The following is a 14534-nucleotide window of genomic DNA, read 5'->3' on the forward strand; positions in this document are numbered from 1 at the left end:
CCACACATACGCAGAAATGGATGTTTTGCCAAAGACTCAAGGGCCACCTATGCAGATTTCTGGACTTCTCTCTCTTTGTAACTCTCTCCTCTCTGGTACTTTGCCTTGCAAATTCAAGCTGTCCTAGACTCGCCAAACTCTAATATTATTTCTTTAATTCAGTGAGATCTTGTATTCCACTTGGCTTCCACTTTTATACATTTTAGCCTCCGGGTAGAAAGCTGGGGCATTTTAGGGCCAATCTCACTTGTTCCTTTTTTTTTTCTTTCCCCAAGGATCAAGTCCTGTGCAGTGTGCAGCCCATGTTTGAAAAGAGTTGTTTCATGTATTTTGACCTTTTAAAAAAGTCATTGGTAGTGAGAAGGCAAGTCTAGTTCCAGTTACTATATCATATACTGGAAGTAGAAGTTATGAAATTGAAATTTAAGCAAAATGTAGTAATCTTTTCCATCACTTCCAGGTACATATATAGGTTTATCTGATGACTGGTTAACTGAAATAAAACCTCTTAGCTCAATTTTTAGAAATTAAGAATTTCCAATGAAAGCACTAGGCTCTTAGAGTTGAATTAATTCGATGTGTCCTTTACCCACTGGGCAGAATTCCAAAATGATTTGGGAGGAAACTTGGCTTCAGTCTCTTTTAACAAATATCAAAATGTCCTTCTTTTTTCTTACTCATTTTGTTCTTGTCTTCAAAATATGAATTCAAAACAGCTGGAAGAGAAACATATCAAATCATAAGGAACTGTGTTGCTCTGAATTGCCAGTTACAGTGCATAAAAGTATGTTGCATACCTTTACACAGAGCCATTAGTGCGCTATACAAAGAAAGGTCTCTTATTGCTATCTTGGCTAACATTGTGGTTTTATGTTCCCATAGTTTGGAAGCTATGACTTAGAAAAAACCATGGTACCTGGCTGACAAATCAGTTGACATAAATGTGCTAACCATATACTGGCAGGTGGCCTGGTCTGCTAGCTGGCTTCTGAGAAATGATAAACACAGAGGCCTCAAAGACAGATCACCACTATCTCCAGACTCTGAAAGTTCTGGAATCAAAATCTGGAGCAAGTTCATTGCTCACTATTTTCACTGGAAATGGACCAAAGAAACCACCAAAGGCTCTTTCTTTGTCTGACACCCACCACACAATGCAACATTGTTTGTTAAGGTCTTTGGGTTTTTTATCTTGGTGAATTTAGGAAGTAAAATACATATACGTACATTATCTACCTATCTAAATATATGCATGCTATAGATGTACATATTCTCTTCATAGTTTATATTTTAATATACAGATGAAGCTAGTGGAAGATAATTTCTCAGCTACCTCATCTGTAATATATGGATAATATTAATTCCTATTTCAAGGGATAGGAGAATGTGATGGTTTAATACACTTAAATAGCTTAGTACCTAGTACATAGAGCCTGAGCTCAATTTGTCTTTACTACCGTTATTATTGTATGTTATAGATACAAGCTAGTGCTTCTTGGTTTCCCCAAGACTCATTTTATAGAGAATGCTATGAGCTTGGCTGCACTCTGGCCTTGTTTTAGCTTTGTGTGTGTGTGGTATTTGTCTATAAACTCTATTTAGCATATGTTTTATTTGTTTATTTGTTATTTATTGTAGCATGTATTTTAGAAACACATTTTGATGGTTGAGGTAATAAATCTATCTGAATATTCAGATCTATCCGCCAACACCAACTAGAGAACTGAGATAGGAAAATTCAAGTTAACTTGTGGTCTTTCACAGATGTTGGGTGGAGAAGCAGAATTCTTACTTTCTGACATGGTTCTCTTGTCTGAGATTTGGATCCAGGTATGAGAGGCAAGAGTGGAATTGGAAAGTGTTGAGTGGGAAAGGCGAAACAAGTTGAAAGGCATCATGGAGGACAGCAGGTCTATTTTAAAGAGAAGGAATTTAGAACCATATCACTATCTGTGCTGATCATTTACTTATTGACTGAGCCCCAAACCCACAATGCTATGCTCAGCTCTGTGACGCTTAGAGCTGTCAAACACATATCCCAGACAATTTTGCCAGCTGACTTCCTAGTGGGTTCTGTTAATTTCTGTCTCTAGAGGGAGACTGGAAGGTAGGAGCTGGGGAATAAAGGCTTCCTTTCTTATTTCTATTTGGTCTTGTCAGTGTTGCCTTGATGCTGGAAGTTTACTCCTGTCTGGCTTCTTTCAGCTTTGTAAGAACTAGCTATATCTTACTTGCTCAGAAATATCATTGGGGGCCAGGTGTTTCCCCTTTCTCAGTGCCATGGGGCTCCTCTGAGATTTTGAGATTCTGTCAGTAGCTAGGGAGCACTACCTCCTCAGAGGACTAAGCTCCGGCGTAGTGGGTATCCCTTTTCTGAGCTTCTAGGTTTTGATAATCCCAACCTCTTTCTTTTCTCCAACATCTGTGAAATCAATTATCTAATTAAACCCTCTCCGTTTAAATATCTGGTGTAATTTCTCCTTCCTTCCTCCCTCCTTCTCATTTCTCCCTCTCTCCCTTCCTTCCTTCCATGGGTAGACTGATTTCTAATAGGAATAGTCCTATTAAATATACTATAAATAATAGAATTCTTGGCTTGGTTTGGTTATGACCTTGACATTAAGGAAAATGGGATACTCTTACTTAGTCTATCTTATGCAGTGGCATGATCATTAAATTATCAACAGTGGTCACTTGGAATAAAGTTCCTGTTAAAGCAAGTTCCTTGGGGGACAAAGCCATTTGCTGCACTTGAGCATTATGTAGTAATAATGACTGCAAGGACTGTGGCAGGAGATGCTTTTTCAGTGTTCACTGAGGAATAGCAAAAAGGAAATGACAAGCTCAGGGTTTAAAATTCTCAGCCTACGTCAGAGAACAAGAGAATTTCTATGGCTGCCTTTTGAATGGCCAATATATTTCTCATAGTGGTGGAACAGTATTATTAAGAGCCAAAATCAAAATTTAATTGTGTGGATTGCGGAACTACAGTGTAAAGCGAAACACAGACTTGCCACATTTCTTATGTCAAAGTTAGGGACTTGATTGGGGAGGAGTGGGACCCTGAGATTTGGAATAAGGTTATTCTGGGTGGACTCAGGAAGAGCTGAAACTTTTGAACCTCTCCCAAGAGTCCCGGAGCCTTCCTTGCTAGCAGAGTAAGCTCTTCCTTCCAAGTTTGAGATGATCTCTCCCTTGCTTGAAAACTCTGTTTAATCTCATCTAACCCTGTTTTCCTGTGAGATTCAACTCCATCAAGACCACTTTTCATTGCCTCTAGACTTATAGCTAGAGTCAGATCCCATCATGTACAGGACTACAAGGGTAAATCTGACCTGTGAAGACACAGTATATACTCAAGAGAATGACGTGATTCAGTTAATTTATATCACCCGAAACCTGGTGAGTGACAAGTATGTGTGGGAATAAATTCTAAGCGTATCAGACCAAGGAGAATACAATGAAATATGAAGTTAGGCTGAATTTATTGATATGGGTGCATTTAGCAGAGATTCTGGATTTAATGTGTTAGCTCCACCAGCTTGAAGTGGCCTGGCAGGGTGCCTGATTGGTTGACTGACACTTGGGCTAAACAGTGGCCTGCGTTCTGTTAGGCTGAGACTCAGAACTTGCAGAGCAGGGGGTCAACAAATTATGGTTCATGGGTCAAATCTGTGATCTAAGAATGTTTTTACATTTTAAAGGGTTATAAAAGGAAGGAGGAGAGGAGGAGGGCGAGGAGAGGCGGGGGGAGAACCATATTTGGCCTGCAAAGCTAGCTGAAAGGTATGCTACCTGGACTTCCATAGAAAAAGCTGAGTGCCTCTGAGATAGAAGAGGAACCAAAGGCAGAAGGGGTAGGAATAGTGAAACAGCTTGTTCATGGGCCTCTTTCCTACGTCTTCCACGTGTGTTTACAGCCATGCCTCTGGGCCTCAGGCAGAATGTAACTGGGGACAAGTGGACTCTCTCACTGCTCAGTATTTGCACTGGAAGGGGAGTACCCCTTGGGAGACTGAGGACATGGGATATTAAACACCAGGGAACCTTTGCAAAGAGAAGACAGACGTTGCTGGGGCCCATGCTTCCAAACACCTTATTCAGGCTGCGGTAAAGGTTTCTCAGATAAACTTGTCCTGTGTAGCTCCACACACCTCCTTAATCAGTGCTGGGGCTGATAAAGTGATTGCTGATTGGGTGATTGGTTTCCATGGTTACCACAAATTCATTTTGGGGGAGAAATTCCATTCCTTTTCCAGCTTACCTTTTCCAACTCACACACTTTTAAAAAGCAATGTTTGTAGTTCCTGCCACTCCAGTGTCAACGAGAGAATTTATTTTATAATGTGTATGAACTGGCAACTTCTCTGGAGGTAACAAAGCATTGTTGTCGGGATGAAGTCATCTGTTTGGAGAGCAAAGCCTCAAGTATCATTCAAGGGGCGGGAACCCAGTGCCCTCTGCATGCTCAGCCCTTTGGCACACAGAGCCATTGTCAAAACCTGTTTCCAGAGCAACTGATTTCTTCCCTGAAATTACTTGGCAGCTCCTCTCCCTAAGGATCCGGAGTAAGTTCTTTCAAGGACCTTACTTTAAGGCAGCTTGTCCCTGGTGGAAATCAAGATCATTGCCAGCAAAAGAATTTAACAATACCCTAAAGTGGGCTCATCTAATACATTTTTATAGTTTACAAGCCAAGGTGTGTGTTTGGGGATTGAACTCTTATTTGATGTCCCCATAATCTCGGAAACACGTAGATAGTCATAACAATATCTGGCCTTTGGGGTTATTTTCTGAATAGTATTGTATCTGAATATATAATGCTGAGAGGATAGCTTATATCCATGCATTTACCCCAATTCAGTATGGAATAAATAGCAATTCATTGCAGACTTTTTCCTGGCTATGGGGAAAGAGAAGACTAGGCTCTCTTTTGACTTTTTAAGTCTCTACTTTTAAAAAGTCTTAAAAGCCTACAATGAAAGCTTAATTTAAAAACAAATGTCCAGGCTGAATTGCTGGGTCAAAACTAACAAAAGTGGAATTTAATATAAGTGTAAAAAATCCTGTGATTGGGTTAAAAAATCAGTCTCCTAAATAACTACCAGGTGGGGAAACTCTCTATTTTATAGTCACAGGGAATCTTTTTCTATTAAGGGAAACTGACTTGTACCACTCCTACCCTCCCCCTGCCCAAAGCCTCTCTCGGGCCATGTGCAAACAAAGAATAATTTAAATCTCATTTTAAAAAAGATTAAACAGGATACTTCATTGTTGAATGGTATTCATTCATTAAGAGCTAAAGAGTAACAGCATTTTAACGATACAGCTGAACTAACAAAATTTGATATTTAGGCTATTAAAACCTAAAATCCAGGTCAATCATTGAAAATAAAATTGAACACATACTGAAAGTAAAAACATATCTGAGAAAATGCAAGGGCCTACACAGAGGCAAGGAGACCTTGGGGTCCCATGGATGATCATCTACGAGCAAAATATGTTGGATAAACTCGGGTCTCTTGATTAAACCCAGGATGGTTTTCACATTTGTGCGGATGAAAGGACACAGACTCCATGAGGTCGCACGAGGAGGGGGGCCGCCAATCCAAAGAAAGCCCGATCCGGAAGGCCACGCGGGGCTGGTCTGGAACAGGTCTTCCACCTGCTGTGGCTCGTTAGTTTCCGAGCACCTCCGCCGTCATTACCTCGCGTGCTCCTTCTGCCTTACAGATGTAGTCACTGAAGCCTGAGAGAAGAATCGCTTCAAGTTCCCAGCGCCAGTTAACAGCAGTGCCAGGGCCTGGTCTCCCAGGCCCATGCTTTTTCGTCTTAGTGACCTCCCCTAGAGGACTGCATCCTTCAAAAGGTTGTTATCTTATCCGAGAAATGTTAACCCCAATTTCTACCTTGAATTAAAATTAGTTGGGGGCATAAATGGGGGTAGAGCACCACCCTATCCAGTTTCTCCTCTTCCTGGGGATAGTCCATGAGCTGCTTTTTTTTTTTTATATATATATCTTTATTGATTTCAGAGAGAGGAAGGGAGAGGCAGAGAGAAAGATAGAAACATCAATGATGAGAGAGTCATTGATCGGCTGCAGCCTGCAACCCAGGCATGTGCCCTGACCGGGAATCAAACCCTGATCTCCTGGATCCTAGGTCGATGCTCAACGGCTGAGCCACGCCCGGCCGGGCCATGAGCTGCTTCTTAAGTCACCTGGGCTCCTGAGTCTTGTTGCCTTTCAGTGGGGTCTCCAGATAGAGGGTGTTGGCAGCAGCAGCCGGGGCTTTGGGGTTGCTGAGGCTTTGCTGCCCCTTCTTGAACTGCCAGAGCCTGGAATACCCACTCCAGGAAGCAGCGGACTCCCAGAAGCTGTCACTCCTAAACTCAGGTGCAGATGCCCTTGTCCTTCCAGAGAGCAGACCTACTCTCTGAACTGGGGGACCCTCTGCCTTTGAACTCCCCCTTCCTATTCTTTTTTCTCATATTTGCCTCCCTTTTCCCCTGTCATTGCTCACATTTCTGATCCAGAATATTGTCTTGTGTTTGTATACGTGGTAGCCCTGCTTCACTAGTGGACACTCACACTCTGGCTTTTTACGGGATTGGGGTTCTCAGACACATAACCCCATCGATGGTCTTGCTATGCATTCCCATGATGTCAGCTCTGGCCCCTGTAGGGGCAAATCTCAACCTGTCAAACCAGTCCTGTTGGACCGCAGACTTATGTATTTAATTACTCACTTCAACACCACTCTTCGCTCCCACCTCTCCCCATTTCGTCCATATGTCATTCTGTATCTCTGTGCTGCAGACACTTAATTGCAAGACTGACATTGCATGGATTCTGTTTACTCAGTCATTACAATACTAAAAAGTTTTTATTAGGTGCCTAATTGTGCAGGGTGCTATATAAAAAGGGCTGGTGATGATGTGAAAATAATAATCTCTTACATTTTATGACAGTTAATGCTATCATACCCATGATCTCCTTTAATACATCAACTCCAGCTATTTACGCCTTACACATCTGTCTCAAGAGATGTGGGATGCTTTTGGCAGACCCAGGATGCTGCTTACAGGAAGAACTCCTAAGTCTTACGGGCAAAGAGCTATACAAAGGATCTCAAGAACCAATTCACTGAAAGCCTCTCACATTTCTCTGCCTCTGGTTTTGAGTTGAAACACCATTGTAGGGAAACAGGGCACAGGGAGCATGCTCCAGTTTAGGATCATGAGAAGGTGACTTGGAGGAAGGGGAACAAGTGTGGCATAGTTTAATGTGCCAGGGGTGGTCCTATGTCAAATAGCCAAACAGTCAAATAGTTAGACTCTTGCTAAACTCAAAAAGGTTTCACCCCCTACAACTCTTTAGTGAGATGTTAGTGAGTATGGCACAACCAAAGGCCAAGAAAATTAGGAAATGAGATATCCTTAACATACATGAGCATAGTAAAGGCTCTGGGAAGTGCTGCGGCAAAAGAAACAGTTAACCCTTGTTTGAACCAGGGTTTCCCAAAAGCATTGGCTCATGGAACCATTTTGGGGAGGAGCACCTTGAGCACCTGTGCATCCCTAGTAGGATTCTCTCAAACTCATTTTGAGAAGTGCTGAATTTGACTAAGTTTTGTAACAGAGGGAGATATAATAATAAAAGAAACAGCCTTGAGAACATGGAGGAAAGAGAACGGTGCGTGTTCCGAGAAGCAGGACTGGAGTGGGGGGGGGTGTGCCTCTGCTATTGTTGGCCGTGGTGAGGGGCTCACTGTTGTGAGGTCTCTAACCTTCATTGTCTCACTGTGAGTTTTCTTCTGGGAGAAAGGCGGAAGATTCTAGGGTTGGGTCCTGGTAGAGTTTCAACTTAGGATCAATGGATTCAAACCTACACTCTTGATTTCTTTGCTGTGTGTGTGGCCGGGAAGCAGGTCCTCTTTAGAAACTGCATTGTTGACCCTTCGCCTACTTTTAGGAGCCCTGTTCCAGTTTTTGCATGATTTTCCCTGGAGGAGGTTTGGGATCAGGCTGCTGCCAACCTACCAGATGACATGCGCCCAAAGCTGCTATTTTTGGAAACTCTTGACCATATAAAAATACCTAAAATGTTTTTTCCCTTGTCAAAATATAAGACCCGGTCTTGGTGAGATTTTAATCATAAATTGATTTTGTTTGGAAAGGCCCCAATATTTGGTGTGTTTTTTAGGATGAACTTTGAAGTTCGGTTCCAGGGTTTTAGCACATGTTCTTCAACAAATAACCTGATGTATTTGAATGGTGCTCCTAAGTTTCTGAAACAGCACTAAAGGATGTTATTTTTTGGTGTGGCTGGGAATAAAAATACCTTGTTAAACTTTTGAACCATACCCCTGTGCCTAGCTAGCTGGGCAGATGGGGAGAGAGAATGCCTTCTTCTTCTTCTTTTTTTTTGGAAGGGGGTGTTACCAAGTGAAGTTTTTTCCCAGCATAGTTTCGCTTTATTTGAAGAAGTTTATTAGACAAGACTAGTCTTTAGGCAATAATAGAGATTATTTGAGAAGCAAATATTTACACTTTGAACTAGCTATAGAAATATTTACTGATTTCTGCAATTTTAGACTCTGTTATTCATTGTATTCGGTTCCTGCTTTTGCTCTTGGGAATGAAGTTTGTGGTAACATATGAGATGTATAAGTATTTAATATGATGGAAGATATTTGTAAACTGCAGAATAATGTTTCCATTGAGAAAGGTTTGCAAATAATTTCAAAGAAATCTGAGGCTGTGAGGCTGTTTTTAAACTTTAGAATAAATTTTGGAGGTAAGAAAGAGTTTTTTGTGTTTTTTTAAATAAATGTGCTTTCATTAAATTATCTCTGTGACTCTATATGAAGGTTAAGACTTTCAGGAAGGGGCTGAAACATTTTTACAGCTAAGGTCTATTATCTTTTATTTGAATTAATTGCTTTTAATTTGCCATTTTTGTGCTATGATTTTCACATAGGTAAATGAAGGGTATTCTGATGGTAGATGTTTTGACATTTTTATTAAATAAATTTGAAAATCACTTATTCATGCCAATTTCATGACCCTCTGGAGCTTCAAAGGAAAGAGCTTGCAGTATCCTAGCCATGCAACATCTCAAGAAGGACTTACATTTATCCTTAAAAATGAAGTTTCACTTGGTATATGTTTGGCTAACATATTGCAGTGCTAAAAACTTGTGCAGAGAGGCATTTTGAAAAGATTATTCTACCAATTTAAAAGTGCTTATATAACATCTGTGAACTCAGTGTACATTTCAAGAAAAATGTTGTTGGCTTTGTCTCCATGCTCAAGTCATACCTTCAGCAATAAAACCCAGAGATGTCCTTCTGAGCTGTCATGATTCATTCTTCAACTGTCCCATTCCTCTTTCATGTCTCAGGGTAATGACTGCATGTGAATGAAGTTAGAATTTCATGCAGTATAGATTCTGATGAGAAAAAGATAATAGCATTCTTCCAATCTCTCGTTTTTTGTTCACAGATCAATTTCGTTTGCTGTGTTCCTTCAAAACCAGAATTCCCAAATCTTCAGTACAAATGGCAGCTGTACATTAAAAAAAAAAAAAAAGCAAGCTGATTTTAGATTCCTCCAAATTCATTCCAAAGATGGACTTACTTTGGACAGTTTTGCGAACACCCGAACTCTGTTATTTCCATGGGGGTGATTTTCTGATAGAGCAGTAATTTGGTAGAATTTCAGGGTTTATGGACCACTGCTGCTCCCTGTATCATTAAAACAACAGCAACAACAAAGCAGATTATTCTGTAGGCAATTGGAAACATTCCTTGTTAGCTTTGGGGGTGATCACATGTTAAGCAGAAGCATAGTTTTGGCCTGTCTTTTTGCTGAAAGAATGAATGAATGGACAGCAAGCCAACGAAAAGCTTTCTTCTATCAGAGCCTAGCTGTAGAGAAGCGTACTTAGTGGATCTGCTCATAATACATTTGTAAAGAACTGGTACTGTTATTTTGTGACGTCCCACGTTGCTGTGTCTCAGTCGTCCTCACTCGCTGTTCCTGTTGCCCTCACCTTAACCCAGACCCTCATCCCCTTATACCGAAGCTGCTGTAGCAACTTCCTAGCTGGTCTCCTGCATCCAGCCTCTTGGATCTTCCAGGCCACAGCAGGTCTATCAGGCTGAAATGTCATCTTCCTTTCTAAAATGTCATGTTCATCTTGTCAATTCTTTCCCAAAGGCCTGCAGTGGCTCCCCACTGTTGACCTCATCAAGCTGAAACGCTTTGTTCTATGCGGCAACATGAGTACATGTTCTCTGCTGCGGCCCAACTGAGTAAGCCCTGTGCTTTTTATTCTTGCCCACCCATCTTTGGTTTTGGTGGTGGGGAGGTCAAATTTTTACCCATCAAGCAATTTGATAATATGTATTGGGTCTTAAAATTTTCCTACTCTTGGGGAAATAGTTCTTTATAAAGAAAAAGTTTGCCCTATTGGGTTTGGCTCAGTGGTTAGGGTATCGGCCTGCAGACTGAAGGGTCTCGGGTTTGATTCTGGCCAAGGGCACATACCTCGGTTGCAGGCTTGATCCCCAGCACTGGTTGGGGCGCTTGCAGGAGGCAACCAGTCGATGTGTCTCTCTCACAAAAAATATTTCCATTGCTTTCAGAGCGAGTGAGAGGGGGAGGATTAGGAAAAAAAAGAAAAAATTTAATATACAAACATGGCTGCTGCAGTCATTTATATATTTATAACCTAAATGTTCAGCAAAGGAGTATTGGGCTGCTTTTATTTATTTATTTTTTACACTTTTTAGGGTTGTTGATATTTCAATCAGAAAATCTTTACTTATTTTTTCTTTTTATATATTTAATGCTTTTTCTGATAACAAGGGTAATTCATACCAATTGTTGAAATTTCAGACCATATAGAAATATATACATTTTGTAAAAAGTAAAAATCACCTATAACTTCAATTAAAAAATTCATCTAGTGATAGTCACTGGTTTTCTCAAGTTTGTCCTGGTAACAAATGACACACAATAGCAGTGGCTTAAACAGTACACATTTATTTTCCCCTCATGTGACAGGAGGGCCGAGGCTGGCTGTGGATGTGCTCTGGGTTCTGGGACGTGCTCCATGTGTCATCTCATTCTCGTCTCAGGAAAAAGGAACAGCTCTGCTCAGGAACGTCCCAGTCCTCACAGCAAAGAACTGGAGGCTGAACCCAAACCACCCATCACATTTAAAGCATTAGCTTGGACAGATGGCACATCTGCTCATATTCCATTGCTCAGTGAAAATCACATTGCTCAGTGAAAATTACTGCGTCAGGGAAGTATATGCCACCCGGGGCAGGAGGAGAGTTATCTATCATAACCACCAGCTATGTTTTGGTGTATACATCCTTTCAGACTTTTCAATATACAAGGGCACGTACACACACACGCACACACACATTTACTTTCAAAAAATGAAATCACTCATGCTGTGAAATTACTTGCCAAAATTTGTTGGATGAACATCTTTCTGAGCCCATATCTATATTCTTACATGTTCATTTTAATTGGTTACCTATATTCCATTTTATAGATACACCATAATTTTCTTAATCTGTCTTCCTGCTTATGCACATTTAAGTGGTTTCCCTTTTGTGTTTGCTTTTATAAACAGTCCTGTTATGAACATCTTTGCACATGTATCTTTACAAGTAGAATCAGTGGAGCATTTCAGAATTCACTTTTTCTAGGCTTCGGTAAATGTTGCAAATTTCCCTCTAGAAATGAAATTTACACTCCTGCCCAAAGTGACAATCTTCACTTAAAAACAAAAATGTATTTATTCCTGAAGACCAGGCTTAAATTCAAGTTTGCATGGCTCCTTTTCCTAATAACTCCAGCTGGAATTAGCATGATGTGTTGAGTTTCATGTTATATGTATAAGCGTGTGTGTGTGTGTGTGTCTGTGTGTCTGTTTTGTTGTCTCAATTATACTGTAAGTTTCTGGAGGACAAGGACTTCGTTGCCTTACCTGGGTACTCTGGGCTCCTGTCCCTCTGTCTCCCCATCCCCCACCCTGGCAAGTACTGCAATTCGCCTTCCCTCCGAGGAGGGGACGAGATGGTGGCGCGCAGGCAGAGACAGAGGAAAGGTCTTTCTGGGTTTTGTTTTGAAAATGTTAAAGCCCAGAGATGAGAGAGGATTCCCAGGCATAGAAGCAGCAAAGGAGAGAGTGGGGCTTCTTTCCCACTGTAGGACGTGATTCCCTTGGACTGGCGAGGGGCCAGGGAGTGGCCCAAGGGGTTGCATGCTGCAGTGCCAAGGCCTGGAGGTCAGAAAGCAGTGCCTGGAGGGAGCTTCCAGGCCTGCGCCTCTTTCTGGCAGGCGTGGGCAGGAATGGCCCTCAGGCAGCCTTTGTTTCCTGTATGCTTAAAAATGTTTTAAAAAGAAATTACCATCATTTAAAGCCTAGGCGATTTACTGGACCACATTCTCACATGGAAATTCTTGACAGGGTTAAACATTTCCTGTTCTTTTTAGATGCGGCACAAGTGCACCTGACTTCCACAATCTCCTCCACCTGGCTTTGCTCATTTATAGGCTTTAAGCCTGGTCTGAGCAGCCTCTCAGAAATCTCCTGTGCCCTAAGTGTGAATTAGAAATGGCAGAGCTCCAGCAGACACCTCAGTGTCACTTGTGTGGACAGTTGGTGTGATGATCAGGGACCCTCTCCCAAAGCCTTCAGCATTTGACACAACTCTGGTGTAGAGGCGAGGGCCTGGAAATGAGCCTCTTTAGGGTGAGGCTCAAAACAGAAATTAAGTTATTTACAGGAAGACGAACTCTGCCATTTCTTACACAGTTGAGCTTGTGCTTCAAGCTTCCTATCCTGTTCACACTTGAAAATTTTATTAAATGTTTAGCGAGTGCTTATCATGAACAGGTTCTATCATAGGTATTTGGAATATAGCTGTGAATACAATAAAACTCCTCTCCTCGTGGAGCTTATATCCCACCAGGAAGACAGTCCTCCTCTTGACATCAGGAGCATTTGCTGCAGTTAGAGGCTCCCTCTTTCTTAGAACACTCCTTCATTTGGCTTCCAGAACATGCACATACCTGGCTTTCCTCCTCTCTGGCAGCCCCTTCTTGTCTTCTTTGCTGGTTCCTCCTAGTCTTTCGAACCTGTTCCTGTTGGGCAACCAAGAACTTAGTCCTGCACACATTTCTTCTCTTTTCATTACACTTACTCTGGGTTATTGCTTAGTCTCCTAATTTTAAGTAGCATCTATATGCTAATGACTCCAGCCCAGATTTCTCCATTGAAGTCAAGACTCCATCTACTCAACTTCATTACCTGGATGTCTAACAGGCATTTCAAATTGGACGGGACCCTGTTGTCTAGAAGACTTGCTCACCCTGAGGACTTCTTCACAGTAGTTAGTGGCTCTCCATCTATTCAGTTGCTCAGGCCAAACAACTTGGAGTCATTCTTGAGGACTCTCTTACAAACACCACATCCAATCTACCTGAAAAATTCTTTGACTCTACCTTCAAGATGTATCCAGAATCCAACCACATCTCAACACTTGCCCTGCTACCACTTTGGCCCAAGCCGTTGTTCACTTTCACCTAGATTACTGCACTAGTCTCCCCTGCTGGCCTTTCTGCTTTTGTCGTTGTCCCTCTACAGTCTGTTTTCCATACAGCCCTCAGAGTGATGCTAATACCATATAAGTTATATCATGTCTGAAACTCCAAAACCCTCAAGGACTTCCTATTTCCCTCAGAGTAAGAGCTGGGGGATGAGCTATGCAGCCCTGTATTGTCATTACCTTTCTGGTCTGTTGCTGGTTGGTCACTGTCATCTTCCCTCGATATGTTCTTCTTGCCTTTCCCCAAGTTATATGCAAGTTATACGGCCTTCTTGTCCTTCCCCAAGACCTTGCATTTGTTGTCCCTTTGCCCTAAGTTCTCTTCCCTCAGATATTATACCTTCTCAGTGAGGCCTCCCCTGACTACCATATTTATAACTGGAGTAACCCATAATATTTGCCAATACTTAAACACTGTGCATTTCACTTATTCATATTATTAATTGCCTGACTCCCTCAACTAAAATGTAAGCTACCTGAGGAAGGATGGTTGCTGTTGTTTCTGCTGCATCCCCAGTGCCCATGTTGTGCTTAAGAAATATTTGTTGAATGAACGAACAAATAGATGAACCTCAGAGGACAGTGTACCTGAGTTGATAAGTGGGTTGCAGGGAGAAGGTGTGTTTGTTTATTCCATGTTCACTTAGTGAGAACCTGCTACATGTTGGACAGTGTGGTCATGGCTGGGGAAATGAGAAAATAAGTCCATCCTCACTCCATTCCAAGTGCATGTGGCGACGTGGCTCTGCTTGTTCAGAGTCTGCCTGGCAGGTCAGGCTGTTTACCTGAGCGGTGTTCCCCAGGGAGCTATGGAACAAGCTTTTCCATTTTTTTTCCTTTTGAAAATCTAAAGAACTGTATCCAGTGCTTCTGGAAACTCTTTTTAGAAATCAAATTTC

This window comes from Miniopterus schreibersii (genome assembly GCF_964146895.1).
Source record: "Miniopterus schreibersii genome assembly, chromosome: 13".
Taxonomy (NCBI): domain Eukaryota; kingdom Metazoa; phylum Chordata; class Mammalia; order Chiroptera; family Miniopteridae; genus Miniopterus; species Miniopterus schreibersii.